Raw genomic sequence first — 27,904 nt, forward strand, 5'->3', positions numbered from 1 at the left:
ACTGTTTTTTTTTTTTTTGTGTGTGTGTATGTGAACCACATATCTGAGGAAACTGAGTCTTAAGTGTCCTTGTTCCCAGATGTAAAACTAATGAAGAAAATACAAACAGGAGTAAACAAGGAAAGACTACAAATGGATCTGGCCAAGATGCAGGATTAGTCTGACAAGTAGCTTAGAGAATTTAACCCAATCAAATCCAAAATTATTATATTCAGAGGCGCAAAGAATTCCGGAAATAGTGTGTAGGCTCAGGAGACAAATATTGCAAACCTTCCTTAAAAAGATAGTCGGGGTTAGCATAGTTACGAACAATTAGCCTGAGGCACACCACTAAATAACCACTGCAACAAAGGCGAGAATGGCGAATTTAAGGGTAGCTTTCAAAAACATCAATAAGGAGGCATTCACGACCTTGTACACGGCATACACGTTAGGCTCTTCTTGGAGCGTGCAGTACAAGTATGGAACCCGCATCTGGTAAAGCATGTAAAACTGGAAAAAAAAAATGCAAAGGTTTGCATCGAAACTAGTCCTAGACCTGAGGGGATATGAACTATGAGGAGAGGCTAGAGGAGCTAAGCCTGACGACACTAGAGAGCAGAAGGACCAGATATGACATGATTACAACGTACAAAATATTGATACGACTTGCCAGGGCGGACAAAGAGAGAGTTTGAGAAGCGGCCTCAGGTATACGAGGTCACAGGTGAAAGTTAAAAAGCGCAGACGAGTCACAGTGATGTTAGGAAATTATTTAGCCTTACAGTGGTCAGGGCGTGGAACGATAACTGAGTGCACACTTAAACACGCACGCGCGCACACCCTTGCACACACGCGCACACACACCTGCACATCTCTCTTCAACACACATTAGCCATTTTTTTTCTCTTAACTCTTAAGGAGCTCATGTAAACTTCCGGAGTGAGTCTAGACAAGTTTATTCTAAGTGACAACAAAAACAAAAGGATAAAGCCGACAATGGCACAAATACCCGCAAGAATAACTATTACAACAATAAATGAAGCACGAAGAGTAAAGAAAGGGGGTGAGTAGGAAAAGTTGCTTTAGAGATGGTTCTCTCTTTCGCTCTTTTATACCCATCTTTTCGTCCCTTACATTCATCCTTCTCTCGTTCCTACTTTATCTCCCTCTCTCCTTTATTTCTCCCAATTCTCCTACTTCCTTTCGCTTGTTATTATCGTCAAATTCTTGTGTGTGTGTGTGTGTGTGTGTGTGTGTGTGTGTGTGTGTGTGTGTGTGTGTGTGTGTGTGTGTGTGTGTGTGTGTGTGTGTGTGTGTACTCGCCTAGTTGAGGTTGCAGGGGTCGAGACCTAGCTCCTGGACCCGCCTCTTCACTGGTCGCTACTAGGTCACTCTCCCTGAACAGTGAGCTTTATCATACCTCTGCTTAAAGCTATGTATGGATCCTGCCTCCACTACATCGCTTCCCAAACTATTCCACTTCCTGACTACTCTGTGGCTAAAGAAATACTTCCTAGCATCCCTGTGATTCATATGTGTATTCAACTTCGAACTGTCTCCTTGTTGCTGTGTCCAATCTCTGGAACATCCTGTTTTTGTCCATCTTGTCAATTCCTCTCAGTATTTTGTATGTCGTTATCATGTCCCCCCTATCTCTCCTGTCCTCCAGTGTCGTCACGTCGATTTCCCTTAACCTCTCCTCGTAAGACATACTCCTTAGCTCTGGGACTAGTCTGGTTGCATACCTTTGCACTTTCTCTAGTTTCTTTACGTGCTTGGCTAGGTGTGTGTGTGTGTACGCGCCTGCGCGCAAGCGCTCATCTAGTTGTGGCTGCAGGGGTCGATTCACAGCTCCTGGCCCCGCCTCTTGACTGGCCGCTACTAGGTCACTCTTTCTGCTCCATGACCTTTGTCATACCTCTCCTTAAAGTTATGTACAGATCCTTCCTCCACTACATGCTTGTGTCTGTTTGTGTATGTGTCAAAGATTTTTACCCAATGTAAACTTGATGTGTTGGAGTGTATGGGGCAGTAAATTTCTTACATATATACGAGTACACATCATTTCCGGAGAGGGGAAGGTTATTTTTTCATTATTTAGCGAAACTGTATGTGGTCTTACCCTATTCAATAATATAGTTACATAGTGGGATCGAAGCTATTTTTTCCCCTGTCATACTCCATCATTCAGGGTGAATCTCAATCAACTTTAAAATCTTTCAGCATGATCTGGGAGATTCAGTAAGCATTCCATTAAAAGTTAACCTGCTTCAGGAGCTTCAGAGGCTATGCTCCATTATACCTGGAGTTACTATTACTTAGGAATTCCCATCTTTCAAGATAACTTGTCGTATACTCAAGTGAAACGGAATAATTATATAGATATCTCCATCATAGAGAGGGCAACAAAACTGATGAATACGAGAGAAAAGAATAAAAAGGGGAAGGGAGAGAAAATGGAAGCACAAGACGTTTACAAAAATACTTAAATTGCAGGTCAGTATTTATAAACAACTCTGGTTCACTGTTGCAATAACATGTCAGCATTTTATAAGTGAAAAGTGTTGTATATTCCTAAGAATGCATACACGCACTATTGAAAAGTGTTGTATATTCCTAAGAATACATACACGCACTATTGAAAAGTGTTGTATATTCCTAAGAATACATACACGCACTATTGAAAAGTGTTGTATATTCCTAAAAATACATACACACACTAGTGAAAAGTGTTGTATATTCCTAAGAATACATACACGCACTATTGAAAAGTGTTGTATATTCCTAAGAATACATACACGCACTATTGAAAAGTGTTGTATATTCCTAAGAATACATACACGCACTATTGAAAAGTGTTGTATATTCCTAAAAATACATACACACACTAGTGAAAAGTGTTGTATATTCCTAAGAATACATACACGCACTATTGAAAAGTGTTGTATATTCCTAAGAATACATACATGCACTAGTGAAAAGTGTTGTATATTCCTAAAAATACATACACACACTAGTGAAAAGTGTTGTATATTCCTAAGAATACATACATGCACTAGTGAAAAGTGTTGTATATTCCGAAGAATACATACACGCACTAGTGAAAAGTGCTGTACATTCCTAAGAATACATACATGCACTAGTCTCGTGACAACGACCCTGAACATTCAGTGAGTGTTCTAAGCAACACTTTCCCCCCCCGAATGCAGGTTGACCCCAGATAAGTTAGGTAGGATTTAGCTGCATTGCTTTACTTTATCAGAAAGATCACGTCGCTAGGTTTCTTTAGTAAGCAGCAAACTACACTTCTTGTTAGTTCGCAAAGTTGCAAATAAAACACGGGAGTTGGCGCACGCACGCACTCGCACACAAACAAAGAGGAGGGGCCAGGAGCTGTGAATCGACCCCTGCAACCACATATACATGAGCACATACATGCGAGTGTACACACACACACACACACACACACACACCCACACACACACACACACACACCACACACACACACACACACACACACACACACACGAACAATTCGACTGCTGTCTCTAAGTCTACCTGGAGGTTATTCCGGGGATCAACGCCCCCGTGGCCCGGTTCATGACCAGGCCTCCTGGTGGATCAGGGCCTGATCAACGAGGCTGTTACCGCTGGCCGCACGTAGTCCAACGTACGAACCACAATCCGGCTAATCCGGCACTGAATTTAGATATCTGTCTAGCTCCCTCTTGAAGACAGCCAGGGGCCTGTTGGTAACTGCTCTTATGGCTGGTGACAGGTGTCAAAATTTTTTTTGGCGAACTCTTGTATTTTTTTTTTCACCTAATTTTTCCACTCCGTCATCTTGCAAGCTCCTGACGAAGAACTCTCAATAGCCCGAATGGCTTTGAGATTTATTTCGTACCCGCTCCCCCGCTGCTGCTATTGCAATCTCATATAAATACGTAATCAAATGAATACACGAATACACATAATCATACACACGAATGCCTATATACTAGTAATGCACATATTACTGTCTTCACATGTGTAAGGGAATAATTACTGATAGCACTACACACACAATGTATATATTAACAAAGTACAAGGGAGTAAACACTTCATTATCTGCTTTGAACATGACTAAACGTCCAACACGTGAGGCACACGCGACAGAGAGAATATACTATTGCTGACAGTAACACAGAAGTGAGGTGATACAGTCAGAGAGGTAATGGTTATGACAATTAGCTTGGAAAGTAGAAGGGGGGAAGGGGTAAGGTGGAAAGGTCGTGAAGTGGGGAGGAGGAAAGGGCGTGTAGGGGGCGTGGTAGGCGCACGGTGGGGTGGTGGGACCGTGTGGTATTAATATTATTACTGCTGTTTTGTGCTGGGACTATATACAGTCTCTTCCACCCCATACCACACCTACCCTCCTCTTCCTCTCCTTCCCAACCACCGTCCAACCTTCCTCCCTACAGTATTTTTGACAACACTTTACTCTCTTCCCTACACACTTTGTATATATACACTGAGGCGTATATCTCTCTTGATGTGTATGCACCGAGAGCGTCAATGAATATAGAGATTATTATGCGATTTATATGCGTCTCTGACTGGTTCACTAGATCACCTTGACATTTTTCATGCAACCTTAAATAATAATAATAATAATAATAATAATAATAATAATAATAATAATAATAATAATAGTTATAATAATAATAAATCTCCCTACAGCTCAATATCTCAGGTAATTAAGATCTATTATGTTTAAATATTTTAGATGAAATTTGTAATTACTGTCTGCTTTCTCCTGTGTATGAGACAAGATGTCCTGAGAGACAGCAATTCCCGAGGGATGGTAACTCCAGCTATGCTAGAAAGAAACCTCTGAAACTGCCACAGCTGATGAACCATTGTGGGTGGGTGAGAGTTGGACCTGACTAGCTTGGGCTACCAGGTCTGGTGCCGTGCTCCTTCCTTAAGTGGAAGTGATCTGACTAGGTGTGGTCATTGTTCAAGGCCGGGGGATGGCATGGACCTGCTTCGCATGGGTCAGTAGGCCTGTTGCAGTGTTCCTTCTTTCTTATGTTATGTTCTGAAATGCATGACAATATCCTTGTATGAGCAGTATCCTACGTGATGGGATATGACAAGGGAACACGGCTAACTTTTGCTCCTTTATTTACAATGTAAATAAAGAAATAGTCCCCCATCACCGCACTCCCCACAACACACCCGCGATACTTCAATCACTAAGTCGAGAAAACGTGAATGCTCAAGTGTAGCAAGGAAAAAAACAGGGAAGGAGGAAGCCATGTTCGCGGGAAGGAGGGAAGTCAAGTTCCAGGAGGAAGTTGGAGAGAGAGACAGAGAGAGAGAGAGACAGAGAGAGAGAGAGACAGAGAGAGAGAGAGACAGAGAGAGAGAGAGAGAGAGAGAGAGCAAATAAGCTTCCTCTCAATGACGCAAAAGCCACAGGTACACAATACCCTCTACCTCAAGCGCTCTCATAGCGATTATAGATCCAATCTTTTCTTTCTGTCTTCTCGGTCTCGGTCTCTCCCAAACTACAACCACCTTTAACTATTATTCATTTATATATACACTTTACGGCTTATCTTAGTAATTCTTTCCTCGCATTTTTTTTTTTTGTCTTAAGATCAGTAAAGAGAGTGTGCAGCTTGGGGAGACTTATGTTTTAATATCCTTGTCTCTTTTGTCTAGCTAGACAATTTGTGAAAGAATCTAGGTAGTAATTATTTCTTCTGTGTGTCTTTCTCTCCCTCATCTTCTGCTATGGTTAGTGGTGATAACTATCATAGCGTAGTGGTAAGATTGGCGTCTCTTATCATCGAGGTCTTTGGATCAAATCACCAGCCGGAGAAGTGTTTGTTCCTTTGCTTCCCTCCACTCAAGTCTCCTCTTGTGTGTCACACTCGTCTTGTGCTTTTTATTTTCATTCTCTCACTCTAGTCTTGTGCTCTGTCATCCTTTCCATCTCATCATCTGCTCACTATCTCAGTTTCTCTCTCTCTCTCAGCAGCTTATCTTCATGTCTGCGCATCATTAAACTCGCTTAATCTCCAGGACGTGAGTGTAATACATCACGTTTAGCTGCGGTGTCGGTAAAATGATAAATTAAGTCACAGTTCATCTCCCGGTTAGTGTTAAATCTCCACGTCTGCAGAAGTATATGTATTCTTATATTGTTTATCAACAGTTGACCATGGCTTGTAAATTTCTTGTTTGTATGTCGTCTGCTACCACCACTGTTACTGTTACTACCACTACTACCGCCACTATTATTATTATTACTACTACTACTGCTACCACCACCACTACCAGCATCACCTCTGCTGATATTGGTAGTGCAGTACCCATTGCTACTGCTACTTCTGGAATTTCTACTGCTACTACTACTAATTCTACTGCTTCTGTGAAAGAATGGTTTTCCTAAACCAACCTATCCTGATTTCACAATGTTGGTATGTTAATTTCTTAATAATTCCTGCAAATGTAAAAATACTCTGTCTTTCAGATTAGTTTTATTAAAAAAAAAATTCCTCACGAAATAATTCTTTTACTTAAGAGTGATTACCGTGGGGTTGGTGGCCATAGTGTTGTGGTTATCTGTTCCAGTGTCCTGGGTCAGGGACACTTCCATCGCAGCTTCCAGCTGGACAGGAGGTGTCTAGCTTCTGGACAGGAGGTGCTTTCACTGTTTCCTGAGCTTTTATATTTTCGCCAGTATGAGCCTAAGGAACGGCACTCGCTGCTTCTCAATCCTTATGTAATGAAAATGTTTTGAAAGCCGACAATTTGAAGAATGAGACACTTGTATAACATTTGGAAACGTTTCGCCGACCAGTGGTTTCAGTCCAATACAGAGAATAACAGGATGGTGGTCTGGAAGCCTACCACTAAGTCGAGATACTACCTGAACGGAGCTCCCTCTTACTTGTTCAGCCCACAGGAGCAGCAGGTTGGCCCCCAAATGCCTCGCTCACGACCCATCTCTCGTTTACATTCATAGATACTCAAGCTTGGCCTTGCACCTGGCTAGCCTATGTCTGGTTGTAGCTGTTATATCTTGAATCATGGCTGGATTATCGTGATCTACGACGATTTTTGATAAGATTATACAGAAAAGGGGAGCAGCACATTGCTGATGTATCCAATTTTGCTAAATGCTAAAAAAAAAAAAAAACATTCTCACACCGCCCCAACACCACCTCCCACATCCGAGGTGATGAGAATATTCGATTCCAATCGCTATGTCCCGGGTTCCATTCCCTGGAACTGAGAAACATGGGGAAATTCTCTTTCACCTTTGCTGTGCCTTCCCATCTAACACCAAAAATAAGTACCTGCATGTTAGCCAAATATTATTGGTCGCATCTAGGGGAAAATGTGTTAGAAAACTTTAGTCCTGGAATGTAATATCTGTGAAAAGAACTCTAGTTGTGTGTGTGTGTGTCTGTGCGTAAGAGACTAGTAGCTGCTGGAAATGCTAAAGTGTTGGATAAAAGGTCTCTACCAAATGATGTCAACGAAAGAAAACTCCCACACCTCTCTATTCCTTCCTAACTTTTTCACGACCCCACAACTCTCCTCACCTATACGAATATCTCACTCCACCTTCCTTCCCATCTTCCTCACCACCTCCCCCCCATTCCTTCCTCACACTTTCCTCACCTTCTGCCACCCCAACACCTCTCGTACTTCCGACACCTCTTGTCTCCCCAAAGTCCTTACCCCCCCCCCCCCCCCCGAAAAAACCTCCTCCACACCGCCACAAGTTGACGATGAGCCTTATACTAACAGGGAGGGGAAGGAGGGAGAAGTTCCGTCATTACTCTTGTGGTTGGCGTTCTTCCTCACCGAGTTAAAACGATAGTGAGTTCTTACGTTGGCGATGTTGTCTTGACTCCGCTCACCAGAGAGCATTCCTGGGGCGATCATGCGTCCGCTTGTTTCCTCCCCACTTCTCCCCTCCTTTCTTCACCCATCCGCTACCCTCCCAACCTCTTCCCTTCCTTATCACAATCTCTGAGTAAAAAAAAATGTCTTTTAATAAATTATGCATAAATAGTAAGATCCCTGTAACACCTTTAACCAGTTCACCTCTTACCAGTTATTACCTGTACTGAGGAGAAACTAGATGAGAGCCCCTTTGCCCAGTTATTAAGGGAATACATTGGTCATAGGGAAGGGATGATGACTCTGTCAAGGGCCAGTGAAGAGTCTTTAATAAGTGTATGTAGATAGGAGGGAGGAGTGATGAGGGCAAATGATAGCCCTGAGGGAAAGGGGAATGAAGATTCTGATCTTTCCCTCAGGACGACTCTCTCTCTCCATTAAAATGTACCCCGGGGAGTTTAGCAGCAAGATTCTGCCTTTTTAACTTGTCCACTGGAACTAAACAGAGTGGAAACGAGGAGAAGAAGCAAACCTTTTCATTGCCAGCCCATTGAGTCTAAGTGTAGTTGCAGAGGCTGGATGCCTTTTCTGTCCTAAGAATGGAGTAGGAGGACTGGAATGAAGATTGTGGTATATGGTTTCTGGTAAGACGCTAAATGGCCTGAGTGTCGTGAAGAGAGAGAGAGAAAAAGAAAGAGGGGAGGAGCTCAAGCTCTCTACTGTTCATCCTCTTTCTTACCTCACTGCTTTATTACTATCATGAAGCAGGACTTTGGAAAGACTCTGGTGGGACGGGGTTGACTTTGGCAGAAGTGGAAGAGGGTAAATCACATGTGTAACAGGTGGGTATCTTTATTATTGAAACATTTCGCCTACACGGTAGGCTACCTCAGAAAAATACAGAGGAGAATAAATCTGTAGACAGCAGGAGTATTGACTTGGTAAGACGATATGATCAGTTTATGAACCTTAAAGTTCTTAAGGTGATCAGTCCCCAGCCAAGGAAAGAAGCTCCATAGTTCGGAACAATGTAGAAGAATGGAGGTGTGGTTCCTGAGGAGATGAGTTGTGGTGGTGGTGGTGGTAGTGGTGGTGGTGAAAATGGGCCTTGGCGAAGTCATCAAGTTCCTAGATGATCTGAAAGCTCTACAAGAATGCGGTCTTTCGCACCATTGAAGTCTACGCGAGTGACTTGGCCTGCTCAGGGAAGTGCTGGGATCAACCTGTATCATTCTTCCAACTTTTCTAGCAAGAGTCCGTCTGTAAAGTCTGAAGGTGAGGCTATGAAAAAGTAACGCATTAGATCCCAATTTTTCCTCTTGTTTCCTTTAATCTCCTGCTTAAGTTATCCAATGAGAGAGACAGATTATACCAAGGTAACTGGCCCGTCCCAATCTCACCCGTTAACTGCCCTAACCCATCAAGTCGCTGTCGAGGAACTGTAAAGGCTCCAATTACCCCAGCGAGAGGGTGATCTTGCAATGAACTGGATATGTCAAGTGGACTCTGGGAATATAAGGAACCCAAATCGTGTCTTACTTGCAGTCTCTAAAAGGAGTTATGGAAAAAGATATTAAAATGTGGAAAGTGATAATAGGTAATGAATAGCCTATAAGTACAAATAAAAATTGGTGAAAGCGAAGGAGTGAAAAGTGGAGGTGGAAGTTGTGACGATGCCTTACATTTAAACACTATAAGCTAAATAGGAAAGGGTGCATGATTTGTTACCAGGAACTATATCCTCCTCTTTTCAGGAGAAAATTTTGGGGTTGTATGTGTGCGGTATATTTAGTATTATTACCTCTTTTTATTTCTAATAATTTAATCCAATTATGATACTGATTTTCTGTTTATATCAAGGAACATATTTAGTGCCTCGGTAGATAGAAAACTGCGGCTCATGTTTCGTTAAATATGTTTTGCAGATGTGACTCAGTGGTACCAACAGTGATGTAGAGAAACAAGCGTTTTAATTGCTGGTACTGAGACGAAATTTTATATAATTAGTGTAACAATATGGAAGAAAGACTATTGTACATTTATATTATTAATGTAATAATAGGGAAGAAAGATTATTGTACGTTTATATAATTAGTGTAATAATAGGGAAGAAAGATTATTGTACGTTTATATAATTAGTGTAATAATAGGGAAGAAAGATTATTGTATGTTTAATGAATTATGTTTACAATAAATTATTTGTCTAAAATTCTTTACGATTCATTGAAATTATAATTGTATTTTGTCCAGTTTTGTTTGGGTTAGTAATTTATATTACATAAATAACTGCTTAAATGTTAAGAGAATTACAGAAACCTCTGCTGTTTTTATTAACGATATTATTGCGCTGTGTAAATATTTTTTTATAGAAAGATTCAATGAATGTTGAAATTATGAAGCGGAGGTCAAACGAGACTTAGGATTTTGTGTTTACAATGTTTAAGAAAAAGTAATGTAGTGCGGATATTGTTAAGTACAGAAAAGTGATAACCATGGTGCTAGTCTGTTTACAAGATGTCTGACAAAATATGGAGTCTGTAGTGGAGAAAAATATTTTGGTTATTATAAGTGGGAGGTTGTCTTGTGTGTTTTGTGATATGCGGACCCAAGGAGATCTGAGCCCAGACTTCATCTGTGGTGTGATTTATTCTGGGAACCTGAAGTTATGAACAAGACTGAGTAACAGATTGAGTACTCCAGCAGTATTCTCGGGTGAACTGAAATTAACCGAGAATCGAATCAGAGAGATTGATCAGGAAATGTAGAAAAGAATGGCTTGATGTTGACTGGGTCCCCCTGGCACTATGAACGAAACTCATATTGTAAAAACTGCGAAATTTGATTTCTTTTAGTTTGGTACATAAAAAAATGTTATATGTAAGGTGTATGGGGTAAAAAAAAAAAAGTGTCCTCTGTAATGATAAAGTGAAAACCATTACTTATTTTTTTCTAATGTGTGTTTGATATTGTAAAAAAAAAATTAATGGAACTCTGTATGTTGAGGGTTTTGTGAAGTTAGGAAAAAATTAAAGAGTTTAAGGAAATAGTTGATTCTCTTTTCCGTTTTTTTTATTTGAGAAGAAGAGACCAAAAACCAATGAAATATTAACAAGTATGTAATAATCGTGAAGAAGCGATACAAGATGAAATACAACCACAGAAAGCGTTAAGTAATAGCTCTTGGTCTTTCGTGTTGCAATCACATCTTCAGGAGCTTCCAATGTTGTAGAAATGTGTAGGAATCCGGCCTTGAACCAGGCTTGTCTAGCCTGGTCAACCAGGCTGTTGCTGCTGGCAGCCCACTGGGCCAAATACCCATAACAGCCTTGTTGTTCTGGCACTTGGAGATAATTGTCCAATTTCCTCTCTAGATTGTTATGGCAGTGTGCAGGTTTGGGACATAGCCCTGTAGTACTTTCCAAGTATATATTAACATGTCTCTCTCTCTCTCCTTCACACTGGTGAGTACATATTTAGGTCTCTGAGGAGTACCAGTAATTTAAAGGCTCTATGCAGGCTGTAAATAATCTCTGATATCTTCTTTGCTTTCAACACTAAAAAATATTCTAAATAAGACCACAAGAGATTTGTATGTTACCATTGGCCCTATTTCCCTTGTTTTAAATGTTCTAATTATCCAACTTCTTATTTTCCTGGCTGTCGTGACATTTGCCTGTGTTCTTTGAAAGAAAGGTCAGCCCACATAATTACTCCCAGGTCTTTACCGTATTCCCTTCATTCTATTTGAAGATCCTCTTGGGTTTTGTATACAGTGTCCTTTTCGAGTTCCTTGTTCTTCCCATATCCCAAACGTGTCAGCAAGTTGCTGGTAAATGAAAGAAGAGGCAGTTAAGACAAGTTTCACGTGGCAGGGCTTTCTATATAGTAATATGTCATTGATTTCAGCTAGGACTGTATACCTTGTACATGTACTTGTAGAAATAAAGATATTAAAACAAAGAGGGCGACAAAAGGGGACGAGATGTATGACAGGTGAGGGTGTATGGGTGAGGGGGGTGTATACGTCGTAGTGTATGTGGGTTTGTCTGTAGATGTGTGTGTGAACGTCAGAGGCAGTGTGGGCGCAAGAGGAAGTATGGGCGTGAGAGGGTGCATGGACGTAAGAGGGTATGTATGCGAGAGGATGGGCGTGTGTGGGCGTGAGTGTGTAGTAGTGATGACAGCAACAGCGCGGATGATACATCAAGATTCTTGAGAACTGCAGGTGTGTACACGCCCACTCGTGTAAGTAAACACACGTATATGTGCATACACGCCTCCAAGCCATTTCAAGTGCGTGCGCGCGCACACGCACACACACACACACACACACACACACACACACACACACACACACATGCCAACAACATGCTTCCTTTACAGTACAAAAGCAAATAAACCGATTACCAAGTTCTTGATGATCCATGGCACAATTTTCCAGGCACTTAACAGACGTCTTTTACAGATGTTCATAGACTGGTTTAATAAGACACATGTACAACAATTGGGTTTGATTAATTCAGTACAGAGGATAATACTGAAGATGGGAGAAGACTTGTAGTAGAAGTTTGAGGTGACGAGTCTTTCAAGACTGAGGGACTAATCACTCAAGCTACTGCATCATGTCTTCAATATTATTCTCTGTACAGGACTGATAAAGCCGTAAGTTGGCAAAACGTCTCCACAATACAAATATCCAAGTGTTGTACGTGTTTTGTTAATCTACATTTCGCTTTTGTAAACCACATATATATTTGTTAAAATGTTGCAGGTTCATTGCAGCGTTAGATACGCCAAAATGCATAAGAGAACCTCACAGATGGTAAAGGGTTGATCATAAATGGACCTAAACAGGGAGAAATACATATATGTAAGTATATTCTTCGTCAGGAAACCGAGTTCTGAAACTGGTCTAGAATGATGACCTGTTCGGTAACTACTTGAAGCAGTATTCTTGATATAGAAGTAAAGGGGGTAAAAATTAATGGTTCTATGGCTGTGGCCCGTCGATTTAAGGCTGGAGCGCGGATGATTACTATCCTAAAATCAGGGTACTAGTGTATCCTAGGGTTTGTAGGTGAATGGTTCAGAGAACCGACATGTTGATAAATTAGACACATGTGCAACTCTTGGGTATCTTTATTGAGGAAACGTTTCGCCACACAGTGGCTTCATCAGTCCATACAAAGGAGAATCTTGAAGAACAGGAGGAGAATGAGGTAATCAGTCCCTCAACCTTGAGTCGATGTGGTCAGTCCATCAATCTTGAATAGAATACGGCATACGTGCTGAGAAGGAGGGTTGAAGGGTTGAAGCGCGGCAGATGGTGTGCTGGTAAATGCAAAGTAAGACAAGAAATGTTGCTTATTAGATGGACTTCGTGACAGCGGATCAATGAGGAAATAAGATCAAAACTCTGTCATCTTGACATGTGAAGTGCAGCCAATATTTCACTTGCATATCTTCCACTTGTACATTTGTTGTTACCATCACTTCAATACTGACAAACGGAAGTATACTTCTGTAGCACATAGATGGAACATTAGTTTTAGAGTGTCTGCGTGTCTCTGTAGTATGTAGGAGAGTTACGTTAAGCTATAATGTCTGTCTATAATATACAGGAGTGCCTGTCTTTGTAACCTATAGAAAAGGAATTGTAGCCCCATAGTGTCTGTGTAACTGTTACTTACAGTTAGGACAGTATGTCTACTGTGTGCGTGGAGACTACATGTAGGGATAAGGGTTGGGAACACCACTATGGATACAAAAAGAGTTCAGCATATATATATTCTCTTTAAAGAACATCAAATAAACGATATCTTCAGGTAACTGGCTTATAATCATCATATTTAGAATAATCACAAAACGTTACCTCTTTCTGGCTGGTATTTTCTTAACTTATAAATAATAATTCTAGTCAAGTAAGGTGTTTACAGTGTTATATTAACATAGATATATTCAATAATAACCGACTTGGAGACAGAAACTCGAGAGATTGATTGATCTGTAAATTTAGACCCCGGTGATGAGATCTTCTTCAGCAGAGGTTACCTGGAGGTTATTCCGGGGATCAACGCCCCCGCGGCCCGGTCCATGACCAGGCCTCCCGATGGATCAGGGCCTGATCAACTAGGCTGTTACTGCTGGCCGCACGCAGTCCAACGTACGAGCCACAGCCCGGCTGATCCGGCACTGACTTTAGGTATCTGTCCAGCTCTCTCTTGAAGGCAGCCAGGGGCTTATTGGCAATTCCCCTAATGCTTAATGGGAGGCTGTTGAACAGTCTTGGGCCCCGGACACTTATGGTGTTTTCCCTTAATGTACCAATGGCGCCCCTACTTTTTATTGGGAGCATTTTGGATCGCCTACCCAGTCTTTTACTTTCGTAGGGAGTGATTTCTGTCTGCAGATTTGGGACCATTCCTTCCAGGATTTTCCAAGTGTACATTATGATAGGTCTAATCACAACAAAAGACTCGGCCTTCTAACTCTTTATCGACTTTCTGTACTGTTTTCTGGCCTAGAGCAGGAGACGGATTTCCTTACACAAGCAGCTGAACACATCTCAAGGCTGAGGAACCGACCACCTCAAAATTACTTAAGGTTGAGAGACGGACCACCTCATATTTACCCCTCCACTCCTACTTTTCCAACTATTTTAGCAACCTCTGTATTTAACCGAAGACTACTGAAGAGCAGGTAAAACGCTTTAAAAATAAAGGCCTATAAATGCTGTGCATATGTCTTACCCATCTCATTGTCATATTGTATACCATTAATATAACGAGACAACGGTGTATTTGTATTATTACCTATTGTATGGTGCACTAGAGCACGAACGCGTTTATTCAAGAGCCAATTACGACACTTTAATAACTCTTCCACCAGTGTGGATGCAAACAGCAAATTAAACAAAAACATACATGACAGTTCTGCCTTCAAATAAAATGGCTTCATGGTGCAATGATCACTAACTCACTCCGTGTAAACATTCACACCATTGGTTTAATTAAAAGTGACAGATGACACTCTTTTAACATCCAGGGCTGTCAGCGGGATTTTATGACCATGTAACCATTTATGAGGGATGAGGGAAGGTGTCTTGATGGGGGATTCGGACAAAAGCCCTTTCCCCTTCTGACCGTCACCGAGGCAAAAGCTGCTAAAAAAAATCCCTTTAAGAGCAAAATGGGATAAAAAGCCTCTCATTTAGGTTAGGTTACATTAAGTTAGATTAGGTTATGATTTGGTTATGAAGGTTCTGTTATTGTTGGGTTTTGTCCTAGGAGCTTTTGTCCTAGGAGCTTTTGTCCTAGGAGCTTTTGTCCTAGGGGCTTCTGTCCTAGGGGCTTCTGTCCTAGGGTTTTTCTCCTGGGGACTTTTGTTCGAGGGTTTTTTTGTCCTGGGAACGTATGTCCTAGGGTTATTTGTCCCGGCAGGCTTTCACCCAACACCCACCTAGAATCTAGTGAAGAGATCTTGATGAAAATAATTGGAGCGACACCTCCTCTTCTTGGAATCAAACCAATTTATCTCCCATTCTCCTGGCTATTTATGACCCTTTCGGGTTTGATGTTTCCTCCTGAATACATGACATGTTCGCTACAACACGTCGAGAATGTTATTGCCCAATCACACTGGTTACACACTATTGTCACTCACTATCACAGTAGGGAGAAAGTTAAATAACACTGTATTTTACTTTAGCATTCCCAATGTTTACTCGTGGGACACGGAGACGTTAATAAGCACTATATACCGTGGTCAGTTCTACCGCGAATTTCCTGAGTCGTATAATGGGAACTAGTCAACTTTCCTAGCTTTCCTGAGATTGTCAGATCAAGAGTCTAGAACGCACTGGTCACTGCTGTTCTTTTGTTCTTTAGTGGAAGAGAAGCGATGCCCTCTGTGACACGGTCCCGTTCGGTCCTTGTAGCAATCTGACCCTCTTGGGAGCCGCGATCCACGTCCCACAAGGGAAATGCTGACTTCAATTTCATAGACATTCATTGCTTGCTTTTGCAACAGATTTCATCCTAGAATCCCTGTTTCTTGGTATTCTAGGCGGGTTTAGCGAGCCATAATACCCTTGATTGTACATCAAGTGTGGACAGTTTTTTCACGAATTTTTCCTACGAGGAAATAGCAGCTCCCACAGATTTCCATTCTTATGTGCAAGTGGCCAGGAAGTCTGGTAGAGAGATGCATCCCTCGTGATGCCTCTCCCAACATGTGGTTTTGATAACTCTGTTGTGGGAGGGAGACAGCAAGACGGTTCACAAACCCTTCTGAGAGGGCTACCCTCTTTGGAGAGGGTCATTAATCCCCTTCAAGACGGGGGGTGAAATCGCCCCCATCGTGCACTGGAGATTTCTCTCCACATAATTTATCAGCTTTATTGTGTATTAATAAGTAAATGTTGATTAACGAGACAACATTTGCGTATCTTTATTGCGGAAAGGTTTCGCTTGTACAACAGCAGTCTTCATTTGAATACAGGTGAATATAACTCAAAAGACAGTAAAACAAAAATAGGAGTTTTGTGGGGTCAGTCCTTCAGCCTTGATATAAGGTGCCCAGTCCCTCAACCTTGATATGAGGTGGCCAGTCCCTCAACCTTGAGATGAGGTGGTCAGTCCCTCAGCCTTGATATGAAATGGTCAGTCCCTCAGCCTTGATACGAGGTGGGCAGTCCCTCAGCCTTGATACGAGGCGGTCAGTCCCTCAGCCTTGAAATGAGGTGGTCATTTCTTCAAACCTTAATATCATGATAAGAAGTCATTGTGAAACAGAATTCATAATAAATTTGCACGTTAATTCCTTTCTGATTACTTTGCCATTCGGTGATAACTAAGAATCAGCAGTGATCAGTGAACCAACTTAATTTTCCTAAGGCAACTTTAAACTTTGTTTCACATGAGAGAAAATGGCAACAACAGCAGATGCCGTCCTGTCGGTGGACTTTTGTTTAGATTCATAAGTTTAAATGATATGTGGCTGTTGACTGACTGTCAGGCAATTAATATTGACATGGGATTACTGGCGATAAGCTTCGTGAGGAGTGTATTTAGTAATGTGATATTAAATGAATATTTAGTTCATGGAGGAGTGAAATTTGATTGTTGGTGATGATTTCTGTCTACTCTGTCCTTGTGACAGATTGATGTTGGGTTTAGAACTGACGAGTCCTTCAATGATTTTAATTTTGCAAGGATACAATATTGTATAGTTGTGTGTGTGTGTGTGTGTTATTTAAGGACTAAAGAATTAATTCTTCGCTGTGGTGTTCAGGTAAAATGTATCCTTAATGACCCAGGTGCTGTTGACAGGCCACAAACTCTACAAACCAGTTAATGTAGCATTCCGTTTTCCCCATATGCTCATTGTATTCTCTAGCAGAGACATCAGAGATCTTGTATATCCCCAGACCTCAAATTTGGCTTACTTTCTCTAAAAATTATTTAGCAGTGCATTGTGGGTAGGTCAATTTCTTTAATATATTTTCTGGGTGTCAAAGCAAGCGATCAAGGATATTACAAATGTCTTGATATGCCCGATTCTTATAATTTTAATGACGATGTCTTGAATTTTTTTAATTGCTTTGAGACCCGTCATATAGAGGATAACTATATTAAAGTACTCTTTAAAAGTTTAAAGAATCGTAGCTGTCTTTATCTTCTTTAAATCAAACCTAAACCTAATTACCTTCGATTTCCCAGACGTTATGCGACCCTTATGGGTTTAACGTTACCTAATGAATATAATAAAAGCTTTTTTTTTTTTTTGGGGGGGGGGGAGGGGGGAGGGGATTCTTCCCAAGACAAAGTGGCCTTACAGTCGCCAGGGCAACTGTGATGCTGGGGAGCTTCCTGAGTTCCATGTCTATAATAAGATCAGGACACCTGGAGAACAGGAAGTGTGCCTGAGGCACTTCTGATGGGTAACATGTGTGCCTAACCTACCAGTGCCAACAGGCATACCTCCTCAGCCTCCCTCTCTCTCTCTCTCTCTCTCTCTCTCTCTGATACAAGTTTTCTCGTACAGGTATACACAAATACAGTTACATAATTTATCATACATAGCAGCATATGTGTAGATTACACAGGATAACCCAAAAAAGTCAAAGCGACTTATTTCCATTGGAGTCCTGTAACTTCTAGGTTTCTAGAACCTCTAGACTCCTTGGCTTCTAGAAGAGGTGCAACAAAGTACTACATCCGAGATTACTTATTAAACTTAAGACTCACGACACAGGGAGCAATCATCAGAACTAGATCAGTGATTGTCTCACAAAAAGGTTAGTTAATGTAGATTAAAGCCTATCGACTATACGAGCGTCATTACGGTTGTACACAACTTTTGTACCACCTGATAAGATTGCTTGAATCCTAAAATAGAGATTAAAATAAAATCTCAATTCATATACGCTGAAATACAGCTCTTGGTGTATAGATCCCGCGCACTGACAAGAAACAGTAAGTAGCATTAAATGGCGAAGTGTGTTAGTGGAGAAACGTGATGAGTGGGGTCCGTCAAGGGTCGGTTCCAGGCCCAGTCTTGTTTTAATTATCCATCAGTGTTCTTGAATGTGGGTTTTTTTTTACCGATAATTGCAAAGTTGCTAGATAACACGGTACCAAATTTATTTAGGTATCTGTGACCGACTGTCAAAGCATCCAGAGAAACTTGGACAGGTTGTCGAAACAGAAGAGTGAGAGACGAATTTCAGTGTTTAAACCCAATCACAGAGACGAAGGAAAATATATAGTTGAAAAGCAATAAGCATTAACACATCGGCCGTTTCCAAAAAAGAAGAAACACTTTCACCATCACTCACTCTCTTACATGTAAGTTATATTTTACAATAAGTAATTATCTAAAATATACTAAGCGATGGCCTCAATGCAGGCAGCAAAACCCAACAGGATGCTTGGTTTCATTTAGAGCACAAAACACCCAAGACAATATGAATCATGATAAGCAAGACATATGTGCAACTGTTAGGTATCTTTATTCCGAAAGGTTTCGCCTACCATTCGAATACGGAGGAAGCAGTAGAGTTGTAAAGATATAATCAGTGTCCATTACCAGGCCTGGTCACAGACCGGGCCGCGGGGGCGTTGACCTCCGGAACTCTCTCCAGGTAAACTCCAGGTACCCTCAAATTTGATGTGGTCAATCCCTCAGTCTGGAGAAGAGTTCCACTCCATAGTCTATGGGAAGATCTCGTCCCAGCTCAAAGCTTTTATCAATGACTCTTAAAATTATCTGAACAAGATCTTGCCTCAACAGCCATACTCATGTGAGATTTATCTGTAAAACCTTGCGTTTGTTCTCAGTTGGGCCCATGCTAACCTCCACAAGACAGATGATGATTTACAATATACCTAGTCTGACTAATCTTATTAGGCCGGCATGGTATAATCGAGCACTGGCCTTCTAAAAGTAGCTTGCCATGGGTTCGGATCCTGTCCGCATCATGAAAATATTCTTGGTCTACCTGCCGCAATCCAACTTGTTGCAGTTAATTGGATGCAAGTTACAGCAATTTTCGATGAAAGGGAAAAAAATCTCTGAGCTAGCGGTTTAGGGCCAAAAATGAATTTCAGCAAGGTTCTCAGGCTGAAAAAATCGTGTCATTACGATTTCGTGAGTCAGTTCTCAGGCTGAACAAATCTAAGGAAAGAGTTCCAATCCCTCCATCATGGTAAGGTGACCCAGTGTCCAGTTTGTAGAAACCTCACTCGTAAAAATAAAGTTTTGTGAAGATGATTGAGCTTGGTAAATTATATTTCATAGCAAGTGAGAAAAATTTGAAATTTCTTAGGACATATTGAAATAATAGAATTAGGTGATTGGAAAATTTGGTAATAGAAACTGAATAAGGTGAGAAGATGAGGAAAATGAAGATGGTAAGATGAGGAGGAATGAAGATGATGAGAAGCGAGGGGAAATGGGGAGGGGATCAGACGAGATGAGGGGTAATTCCACGTAAGCTGTACCAACCTAATTACATGTGTAAATGAGGTGTAGTGGCGATCCCTCCGAATGTTAATGTTGAACTACCCCACACACTATAACCGCACACACACACACACACACACACACACACACCATTACATCCCACCACAAAACACTACACACACACGGGAGGAATTTGTCGTGTGGTCAGCTGACAGCACTAGTGGATGTTTTGAGGCAAAATAGCAGTACAAGAATGGTATCATTAGAAGGGGTGAGGGGTGGTCTGTTGGGGAAGAAGGGGGCTACGAGGAAGACGTAGGGGTCAGGAAGTGAGGTGTAGCCGAGAGATGAATGTTAAATGTAAGCTGTACTTAGTGGGAAAGGTGGGTGGAACCTTTTCCTGTTATTTTTTAGATGCGAGAAAAAAAAATGTGCCAGAAAGCATAGATTTTGTTCCCACTGTGGAACTAACGTACAGAAAAATGTAGCAGCACACTGTTGGTGTATCCGATTTTGTGTAATAAAAAAAATATATATATATATAAAAAAAAAGTGAGAAATAGTTAAGTTTGTGAAATAACTTTTTTCAGTGCAATTTGGTAAATCCGCAAAATGTTGCTACTCTATTGAAAAAAGAGGTTACTTTATATGGATTAGTAACCTCGGAGAACTAATAACTCAGGATTATCCAAGAAAGTCAAGCAGTGTGGCTTATTAGTTATTCCAGAGGATAACTGTGGTAGCTATAGGATTTTTTTTTTTCTGTTTCCTCCATTCTTCCGTAAGGAAATAACTGAAACTGGTCCTCATTTATCAGTATATTTTAGTCAGCAATCCACTGGAAGACAGAATACAGTTGTGTCCTACTTAAATAAAAGTTGAGATTGTTACTGGAGTGTGTACGTGCTAATTTACTGAACAAAAATGCATAATACAGTGACAGGAACACACAAACAACTCTGTCATTGGATAGTGAAGCTTACGACAACGTTTCGGTCCGACGTAGACCATTTACAAAGTCAATTTGACTTTTAAATGGTCTGAGTGACCGAAATGTCGTCGTAAGCTTCTCTCTCCTATGTGTAATCTGTATGCTAAATTATTAATTTGTTCAAGAAAATCGTGGAAGCATTTCTTTCTTAAGATAACTTAAGAAAGTTTTCTTATGATTTTAAGCTGTAAAGTCTGATGCAGCTAAATGACTCGACTATCAGTTGTAAATTTAAGCCTTGAACGTCTGAAGTTGACACTGTTCTAACAAAGTTAAGGAAAGAGATTATTAGTTTCTGTGCGATAATAGAGAATGTTTCTCTTGATCGAGTTCAAACTTTCATCAGGTGTGAAGGTTTTTAATTTTCCAATGAAATTCAAATTGATTTCCATTAAATGTGTGGAAAACTTGCCTTTCGAGTGGCTTTACAATTTTAAAGTTGCTTTGTCTTCCTCTCTGTGTCCCGTCCCTGTCTTCCGTTCCTATATATACTGGCTCCCTCACCTTCGTGTGTTAGTGTGACTAGTCAATGGCCCAAGTCGGACCGAAACGTCGTCACAAGCCTCTTTTTACTACCTACCTGGAGGACATTCCGGGGATCAACCCCCCCCCCCGCGTCCCGGTCCACGACCAGGCCTCCCGGTGGATCAGGGCCTGATCGACGAGGCTGTTACTGCTGGCTGTACGTAGTTCGAGATTTCTGTACTGCTGTATCTTACTTGGTCAAAGGATCAGATTAATACTGGGCTGTATAGATGTCAATTTGCTATTTTTATGGAAGAAACTGGAATATTGCTTGTCATTCACTCTCCCTTCCATGGTTTCCATGCCTTAACTTTTGAATATCTCTTCCGAACACTTCAAATCGTCAACTCTATCTTTTTTTTTTTTTTTTTTTTTTCAACAAGTCGGCCGTCTCCCACCGAGGCAGGGTGACCCAAAAAAGAAAGAAAATCCCCAAAAAGAAAATACTTTCATCATCATTCAACACTTTCACCACACTCGCACATTATCACTGTTTTTGCAGAGGTGCTCAGAATACAACAGTCTAGAAGCATAAACATATAAAGATACACAACATATCCCTCCAAACTGCCAATATCCCAAACCCCTCCTTTAAAGTGCAGGCATTGTACTTCCCATTTCCAGGACTCAAGTCCGACTATATGAAAATAACCGGTTTCCCTGAATCCCTTCACTAAATATTACCCTGCTCACACTCCAACAGATCGTCAGGTCCCAAGTACCATTCGTCTCCATTCACTCCTATCTAACACGCTCACGCACGCTTGCTGGAAGTCCAAGCCCCTTACCCACAAAACCTCCTTTACCCCCTCTCTCCAACCCTTTCGAGGACGACCCCTACCCCGCCTTCCTTCCCCTATAGATTTATATGCTTTCCATGTCATTCTACTGTGATCCATTCTCTCTATCTACCTGCATTAAAAACAAATGTCACACTCTGCACTATTCCTTTTGGATGCATTGCGGTACAAGGATCTGGGCTTATTGGATACGGGGATATCTTCATCGGATGGCGCAGCAACAGAAAAGCATAGAGTTTCTATTGGGATTCTTTCCTCCCACTAGGATGCCAGCCACGATAGTTAACTCCCAGGTGTGTGTTTGCTGCTAGGCAACACGCGCAACAGCTGAAGGGAGACGCGTGTGTATCTTATCGTCTAGGGATCGATCCCATATTTCTGTTCGTTGACAGAGAGCGTAGCCAACGCATTACCTCTGTTATCTGTGCGCTACCACTGTGTTATTTGTGCGTTACCAGTGTACTACTACCTTTGCATTATCACTATATTTCAACTTTGCAGCCTTTGTGCTACATGAGAATAATTCACAATTATACATATGCCCACTTTTTTTTATGGGGAAATTTCAATACCTATAATTGCACTTTCATTCCGGTTCAGACATGAGAGAGAGAGAGAGAGAGAGAGAGAGAGAGAGAGAGAGAGAGAGAGAGAGAGAGAGAGAGAGAGAGAGAGAGAGAGAGCGCTGAGAAAGTGACTGGGAATTCACATAAGGGAAGCCACACATCATTCCTTCATTCACTCCCACATCCTTCCCTTTTTTCTCCCACTCCACACTCCCATTCCCCCCCCCCCACCGCTCTAGCGTTCCTCTAGCAACCGTACTCGCCCCACTTTTCTTCCTCATTTTCATATCCAACACAGACTGGGATTTAATCATAGCAACGTATCATCCTTTGCTGACGATACTACAATCTGTTTGACTGTGGCATCCACTAAGGACTCGGCAAACCATAATACAATGCAAGTCTTCCAATGGAAACAAGTCACTGACTTTTTTGGGGGGGGATTATCCCAGGAAATTTACACAATGTATCATGATTGTACTTGTGGGTACCTGTGTCTAAATACATTTACTTCTAGTGAGCCACTCATGGAAATTTTAATAAAATAAATAAATCATGCAGTACAAGACAGACACGAGTCACTCAACATAGCGGAAGACCTGGGAGTAATAATGTCAAGATTATCTCACATTCAAGGCTCACAACAACAATATTCTAACTGCAGTCAGAAGGAAAATGAAAGGTTTGGTAAAAAACTTCAAATCAAGAGATGCCAAACTTTTGATGACACTCTTCAAGACGCTTAGTCTTACTAGACTGAAATATTGCTGTTTGTTAACTGCTTCAAGGCAAAGCTAGAGAATATACAGAAAACCTTCACTGACCATAAACTCAGTCAAGCACCAGAATTACTGAGGATGCTAGAAACATCTGGCACTGGTCGAAACGTTGGGTATGTTTCTGTGCACCTGCTGCCTCTGTTCACCTAACAGTAAGTAGGTATCTGGTTTAGTCAACTGTTGCAGGTCCCATCCTAGGGGAGGGGGTTCTACATAGAGGGTGTTCCAGGGGTCAACGCCCCGGCGGCCCAGTCCTCAACCAGGCCTCCAGGTGAATCAGGGCATGATCAACCAGGCTGTACTCATGGCACCCTGCTTTTCACTCGGAAGTATGCTGCATCATCTACTTAGTCTTTTACTTTCTTAAAAATTGATTTCTGTGTGCAGATTTGGGACCAGTCCCTCTAGGATTTTCCTGGCGTAGATTATTATAATAATAAAAAAGAAGCACTAAACCACAAGGGCTATACAGCACTGCAGGGCAGGGAAGGAAGTGAGTGTATCAGGTGGCAAAAGGGAGAGGGATGATTAGTAGGTTACAGAGATCAGCAGGGCAGTGGATAGTGCCGGGGTAGAGGGTAGCAAGAGAGTGAGGTAGAAAGGGCTGAGGGGAGTGCTAAAGGTATCATTATCAGAGTTTGTGGAGTAAATCAGTTGTCAAAAAGTCAGTGAGAGTCCGGAGTAAAGGAGGGTCCATCAGCAAGAAGGGAAGGTAAAGAGAGAGCAGCAGAGTCGAGACGATGTTGGAGGATTCTGCATGCTCGTTGATCTTGTGGGCAGTCTAACAGAATGTGGCAAACCGATACTGGAACCCAACAATTCTCACAGAGAGGAACTGGGTGCCTTTCCATGAGATACCCGTGAGTAAGACAAGCATGGCCAATGCGAAGATGGGAGAGAGTAGCCTCCCAACCTTGACGCTGATGACAAGAAGACGGCCAGTAGAATGAAGTTTGTTACCAAGCAGATCAGACCAACGCTGTTGCCAACTGGAAGATCATGTACTGCTGACTGTGCAGTGGTGTCTGCCTGTTCACTGCCCTGTATGTCAACATGACCAGGGACCCAACAAAAAACAATATCTTTATGCTTGGTAGAGATACGGTGTAACCGAAGTTGGATATGGAGAACAGGGGAGAGAGGTGTATCAAATTTTTGTACAGCCTGTAAAGCACTAAGGGAGTCTGAAACAACCACAAATGATGACACAGGCATAGATGCAATATGGATAAGTGCTGCAAGAATGGCATACAATTCAGCAGTATAAATGCTAGCCGAGGATAGTAAATGCCCTCACACGACACTGTCTGGAAACACTGCTGTGAATACAACGCCGTCAGAAGGCTTAGAGCCTTCCATGTACACTGCAATGGCATGAGAATGAAAGTGGAAGTGGTCAAGAAAAAGAGAGCGGGAAGTAACCATAGGCAGTTGGGCTTTCGCGCAAGGGAGTGAGAAAGAACAGATTAACAGCTGGAACTTCCCAGGGGGGCAGGAAAAAGTGAGATGTTACATGAACATAGAAAGGTGGTAACTGAAGGGAAGACAAGAGCGAATGTAGATGAAGAGAAAAGGGATGGAGCAAACAGGGGCGATGAACAAATAATGTCTACTAACATCAGTGACTATTCTATATATGGAAGGATTGCAGAGATCATGAGAGCGAACATAGTAGCAAAAGCACTGGACATCACGGCGATCGGACAAGGATGGAATATTCGCTTCTGCATAGAGGCTCTCAACAGGGGAGGAGCATAATGCAAGAAGGTATAAACATAATCCCTAGTGATGGATGGGATTAAGGCTAGAGAGAGTAGGAGAGGCTGCTGAATAGATCTGGTCACCATAATCGAGCTTCAAGAAAATGAGGGATGAATGTAGGCAAAGGAGAGTTCAACAATCAGCTCCCCATGAAAGATGAGCATGGGTTTTAAGAAGGTTCAGCCGGCTGTGACAAGTTGCCTTCAGAGAGATAATGTGAGGTTTCCAGGATAACCTACAAAGAGAAGGCCTAGAAACCTGACTATCACGTTCAGGGATACATGAGCCATAGAGGTACAAAGGATGATCAGAGATGACAGTGTGTCTAGTGATAGTAGTTTGGTGTGTTTTAGTACTGGAAAATTTAAACCCATGTGTGGTGGCCAAATTGGAAACACGGTTGACCGCATGCTGGAGAGAAACTGTAATGAGGTGACAGTCAGCACCTGCACAAGCAATAGCAAAGTCATCAACATAGAGTGATGACCAAATATTGGACGGAAGAAGAGAAGCCAAATCATTTATAGCAAGGAGAAAAAGTGTTGTGCTCAGAACACATCCCTGGGGGACACCTTCAGCTTGGACAAAGTCCAGGGAGAGCATATTATTAACCCGAACACGGAAATGTCTGTCAGTTAAGAAGTTCTTAAGGAAGGATGGTAGATTGCCTTGGAGGCCTAAGGAGTGGGCTTGGGCCAAAATATTATACCTCCAAGTTGTGTCATATGCCTTCTCAAGGTCAAAAAACATGGCAATAACTGAGTGGTTATTTGCAAATGCATTATAAACATACATATCCAAGTGCAGTAAGGGGTCTATGGTAGAACGGCCCTTACAAAAGCCATATTGACTAGTGGAGAGACTGTTGTGCATCTCTAAATACCACATTAAACATCAATTTACCAGATGTTCCATCACTTTGCAAACTGCACTGGTAAGAGCAATGGGACGGTAGTGGGAGGCATCATGTCCTGTAGTACTCGGTTTGCGGAAAGGGAGAACAATGGCAGATTTCCACAGCTTGCGAAGAACTCCTTGTGACCAAAAGTTTGAAGAGGTGTAAGAGGACTTCAAGGGCTGACTGATGTAAATGTTGTAACATCCGAATGTGAATGTCATCTGGCCAAGCTGCCAATGATCGGCCAACTGAGAGTGTCGCCTCCAGTTCCCGAAGTGTAAAAAGCACATTATAAAATTCTTCTTTGAGAAAAGAAAAGTCTAAGGGTGCTAACTCTCTGTCAGACTTTAAGGAAAGAAATGAGGGGTATAGATGTAGCCCCTGAGAAATACAGACCAGATGAATACCAATTTCAATGGCAACATCAAGAGGGTTTGCTATATCAACACCAGCAACCCGCAAAACAAGAGCCGGGTCAGGAGAGTATTTACCACTCAGTTTCCGTACTTTTTTCCAGACTGCACTCATAGAGGAAGCAGAGGTGATGGTGGAAACAATCTCGCCAGCAAGTGCGTTTAGCATCATGGATGACATGGCGAGTGACCACATGCTTCTGCTTAAAATCAAAAAGTCTCTCAGTGGTTCTATTGTACTGGTACCTGCCCCACGCAGAGTGTTTCAAACGTACTGCATGAGCACAAGCAGAAGACCACCAAGACATGCACTTCTGAGAATGCCTGCCCGAGGTTTGGAGTATAGAATGAGAAGCTGTGATTAAACCTGAGGACGAGAAGAGGTGTAAAAGTTCATCAATGGAGGACGAAGAAGGGACTTCACTAAAAGCAGTTAGTTGCGAGTAAAGGTCCCAATTTGCTTGATCAAATTCCCAGCGTGGGCTAAGAAGCAGTGGTGAATATGAAGGAGAAGTAAGAATGATTGGAAAATGATTGCTGTCATGTAAGTCTGGGAGAACAGACCAGGTGAAGTCTAGTGTAGTGGAGGAAGAGCAGACCGAGAGATTGATGCAAGAGAGAGTATGAGTACAAGGATCAAAATGGGTAGGAGTACCTGTATTTAAAGCATGGAGTGGGTGAGAAGCGAGAAAAGCCTCCAACTGAATGCCACGGGAATCACAGCAAGACCCCCCAGAGGAAATGATGAGCATTAAAATCGCCTAGTAACAAAAGTGGTAGCGATAAGAATAAGACAAGAAAGGCAACATCCACAATAGATAATGCTCAAGAAGGAGAGACAAAAAACAGACTGTATACCACTTATGCAAGTGGATATGGGCTGCAGTGTCATGCAGTGAAGTATGAACAAATAGCTGATGGGACATAGAAGAAGGGCACTTTCATTAAAGGTCCCATCAGAAAAAGGATCCGAAGAATACAGTAAATTATAGCCTGAGATGGGACAGATAACAGTGGAGTGTAATTTTGGTTCTTGTAAGCAAACACCAACAGGGGAAAACTGGGAAAGCAACATCTGAAGCTCACCCCAATTGTCCCTGAGGCCACAGATATTCCACTGTAAATAGGCCACGATTGGTAATGATAAAGATATCAGAAATCAGTAGGTAAGGGTACCTATGGACTAGAGAGGTTTGAAAAGTCCACATGTGGTGGCAGTGGAAAACGTTCAAGTAGCGAAGGAATGGAATGCTGCAAAGAAAGGAGTTGCACAGATGGAGGAGAGGAAAGAGAAGGAGCTGGGGGCAGATCGGTGTCCAT

At 41.9% G+C, this 27,904-nt stretch overlaps 1 long non-coding RNA gene across 3 annotated transcripts in view; it reads right to left on the reverse strand.

The window, feature by feature from the left end:
• The window catches only part of LOC138854005 (uncharacterized), an 86,101-nt gene that overhangs the window by 31,631 nt on the left and 26,566 nt on the right, over positions 1 to 27,904 (reverse strand). The window contains exon 3 of one of the 3 annotated variants that reach the window (XR_011393183.1): positions 10,183 to 11,713. The exons of the other annotated variants lie outside the window; for them this stretch is intronic. This is a non-coding gene — a long non-coding RNA (uncharacterized lncRNA). Of the gene's footprint in view, positions 1 to 10,182; positions 11,714 to 27,904 lie in introns of those variants that run through there. 3 annotated transcript variants of the gene reach the window in all.

The sequence above is a fragment of the Cherax quadricarinatus genome, chromosome 45 (genome assembly GCF_038502225.1).
Source record: "Cherax quadricarinatus isolate ZL_2023a chromosome 45, ASM3850222v1, whole genome shotgun sequence".
Lineage (NCBI taxonomy): Eukaryota > Metazoa > Arthropoda > Malacostraca > Decapoda > Parastacidae > Cherax > Cherax quadricarinatus.